The following is a 4,000-nucleotide window of genomic DNA, read 5'->3' as shown; positions in this document are numbered from 1 at the left end:
CCACCCATCTCTACCACTCACCTCTGCAGCGCCATCACTCTTCACCATCATCACCCGACACCACACCATCCCCTAGCCGAGTTGCTTTAACTCCTCTCACCAACTGACTAGGTGAGGTTGATAAAACACCTCGAATTAGGGAGCAATTGACGCAATTGGAGGCAGAGAAGGACCGAGAGAGAAAGAAAAGAGACATGGGTCGACGTCAATCCAAAGTTTAGGTGAAAAATTTGGGAATTGAAAACCCTAATTTCTAATTTTAGGGTTTGAAAAAAATTGGGTATTTGTATGCTATAAATAGAGAGTGTTGTAGAGCAATTTCAGGGTGTTCTTGGGCAGCCGAGATACCCCCAAAATGGGTTAGTTTAGGTTTAATTCAGTTCTTAAATTTCAATTAGATTTCAATTTAGGGTTTCAATTTTAATTCAAGTTCTGTTAAATTCTGTCACTTTTTATTGCAATTTGTGTTTTAATTTTAAGTTCCTGTTAATGTGCTTGTTTAATTTCATGTTTTAATTTCCTGTTTTCATATCCTGTTTGTCTCCTGTTAAATGTGCTCCTGTTAAAATTGGTGCTCCTGTTTAATCATGTGTTCTGTTAATGTGTGTTGTTACTGTTAGATGTTGTTTACATGTGTCCTGTTTAATTAGTGCCATGTTTAGTTCACTGTTTTTAATTCACTGTCAAGAAGTGGAATGCTAGGTTAGAGCTTTGAAGCATTGAACTGATTGAGTAATGGAAGAAATCAGTGCTCATAGCAAGCTGATTATCTTGCCATTCCTTTGTATGCTTAGGATGCAATGTGCTGATTGTGCAATGGAAGAAATCAGTGCTCATAGCAGCTGATTATCTTGCCATTCCATTTTGTTTGCCTGTATTCTTGCCTTAGTTTTGCTCCATTTTAGTTTCACTATCATCCTTTCCCTTGGCTTAGGCCTTGGTTCATCTTGTTTTGTTCTTTGCTTTTGCCATGTGTTGCCCTGTGTTGCTTCCATGTTTATTTTGTTAGCTATTTTCTTATTGCATTGCCTTGTGCTGCTGCCACTTCTTCTCCTGCTACTTAGTGCTGCCATTTCTCCCTGCTGCTATTTCTCCTCTTGTTGCCTCCTTTGCACTGCATCTGAGTTTCTGCAGCTGTTGCTGCCACTCCACTTCCCTTGCAGCTGTCTCTACACTGCTGCTGCAGCTGCTGTTGCTGTTGCTTTTGCCCTGCAGCTGTCTCTCTTGCATTTGCCCTGCTGCATTGCACGGCTGCATTGCATTGTTTTCTTCCTCTTGCCTTGTTTTGCCCTGCTGTTACTGCATTCATTGCTTATGCTGCTGCTGCTACTTGCACTGCTTGTGCAGCTGCTGTGCAGCTTGCTACTGCTGCTGCCTTACAAAGGCCCAGATCCTTGACTGAAACCAAAGCCCAAGTTTACAATTCATCATTCAAAGGCCAAAGCCCATTACACTTCAAAGACTAACTGAGCCCAAGCTCAGTTCATTTTGTTATCAAACCCATTAGTACTCAAGCCCAATTTAAGCCAAAAGGCTTCATATCCCAATAGCAACTAGAACCCAAAATAGTTAGAACACTACAAAACACTCCCGATCTCTGTGGATCGACCCGTACTTGCACGAGCTACAACCGACGACCGTGCACTTGCGGTATTACTGTAGGCCCCCGTTTTATTGCGCTTAATTTTATACATATCCGGGACCACCAAGTTTTTGGCGGGGGATGGATAATTTTTAGGACCTTTTAGAAGCCTGTCAAGTTTTTGGCGCCGCTGCCGGGGTTGGTGCTGTGTTTTTTGTAGTTTTATTAGCTATTTTGCATTTCACTGCATAGCATTGCATCTGCATCTGCTTCACTTCATTTGTTGTTGGACCTGCTGTTCTGAACCTGTTTTTCCTCTGCTGGGACGCCACCAAGGAAAAGAACCAAAGCCAACTGGGTTTTTGCAACAATATCAGAGCAGCTGGGCTGTGCTTAAAAGGTAACCCATTTAAGAGAACCCGGAATTGTGGGCTTCCATTTTAATTGTGGGGCAGTATATTAAAGCCAATTTTGGGCTTCTCTTATTTTCTGTTGGGTTTGTAATAATTTATTGTGGGCTTGTTTGTTTATTGTGGGCTTGTATTTAATTTTGAGCTTGTTAATTTGGACTTGTATTTTGTATTCTGGGTTTTTAAACCCAGCTGAGCTTGTAACCGACCACGCTAGTTGAACTTGTTAGTGGGCCGAGTACCCAAATTCTAGGCCGAGATTTTGGACTCAGTTCCACCAAAAGTTTTCAACCAAGCGGAGCCAAAGCAAACACAAAAGGCTGCACAGTGGGCTTGCTCCATTCAAAACCAATTTAGTTCTTTTTCAAAAAAAAAAAAAAAAAAAAAAAAAAAAAAAAAAAAAAAAAAAAAAAAAAAAAAAAAAAAAACCAAATTTTATGTTCTTCATTGTATTTTCTTCTTAAAAAAAAAAAAAAAAAAAAAACCAAATCTTCTTGTAGATAATGTGTTAGTTAAATTTCCTTTTGTATATATTTTGCTAATCCAATATGATCTCGGCTGAAATATGTTGGATTTTTGCCCTGAATAACGGAGTTTTAATTCAGCTTTCGCCGAAATCGGGTATTCTCTCTCTTTTACTCTACTCAGCATGTCCCTTCCATATGTTGCATTTTAATTCTTTCCATATTTTGAAACATTGAGGACAAGTTTAGTTTAGGTTTGGGGGTATAGAGTAGATACCATGATAATTTGCCATAATTGAAAACGAACTCCTTCTTCTTTTTTGAAAAAATTGAAAAATTCCAAAAAAAATTGAAAAATCAAATTCAAAAAAATTAAAAAATTGAAAAAAAAAATCATAAAAAATGGAGCTCATTTACCTTGAAATGTTGACTCTTGTGCAAATATGTATTTTATTAGGAGTCTTAGTCTAGATATTTAGGCACCCTGATTCTAGCACAATTTACATAGTGATAAGAAATTTGCACGCGCACGATCTACCAATACATGTATGGCCTCGATCTTCAAGGTGTTTGATAGGAAGTTACGATTGCCAATCACTTTAGAATACTGAACGAAACTGACTAGCTTGTTCTTTGGTTGGTTGGGATAGAAGGTGGAGGTTACATTAAGAAAGACAACCATCGAATTTAACTGGGTGCAAAAAAGGGCTACCTCTTGCAAAGTGTCATGTAATCTTTGTTTCCTTTTGTATATGTATCAAAAGTGTTTCTTTGTTCAAAAAAAAAAAAAAAAAAAAAAAAAAAAAAAAAAAAAAAAAAAAAAAAAAAAAAAAAAAAAAAAAAAAAAAAACGATGTATATTCAGAAAAAAAAAAAAAAAAAACGATGTATATTCAGAAAAAAAAAAAAATATATATATATATATATATTATATATCAAGTATTTTTCAATTCCATCCTCTCTTGTTCCAAAAATAAAAGAGAGTAGTCAATGTAAATAAGAGTCATGTAAATAGTCATCTTTTGTGTTTTATTGTAATAAGCAAGGAGGGTGTATGCCATTGATGTACAACGCGAGTGATTGTGAAATACCTCCAACTCATTCACAATTCTCGTAAAGTCCGGACAGCTAGCTAGATTTCGACCTCAGTTCTTAGCCTGAGAAACTATCTCTTGGTGATTAGTAGTCATAACTTCAGATCTTTCTTTACACATGTGTAGATACACTTTACACTCTTATCACATGTCTTTTTTTGTTATCAGTGCTAGGATTGTGCCTTCGATAGCTAGATTGACATCTCCATTTGCTGTGAGCTTAAACTGTTTTGCACATGTCACATTTGATGGAATCTGAGCTTATATTTTGACCTAGAACTTTGTAGGTACGTTCTAAGCAAACCTTCACGAGACTTCAACTCGTCCACTAGGGACACTTAGTGGTTTAAAAGGCTTAGTGCATACGCTAAATGCATTCGAGAGACCAGCGACAGTGGTATAGTTAGGATTTCCTTAGTTTTGTTTTACTTGAGGACAAGTAAAATTCAGG

This window comes from Papaver somniferum, chromosome 7 (assembly GCF_003573695.1).
Source record: "Papaver somniferum cultivar HN1 chromosome 7, ASM357369v1, whole genome shotgun sequence".
Classification (NCBI taxonomy): domain Eukaryota; kingdom Viridiplantae; phylum Streptophyta; class Magnoliopsida; order Ranunculales; family Papaveraceae; genus Papaver; species Papaver somniferum.
Note: the sequence above shows the minus strand (reverse complement) of the source record.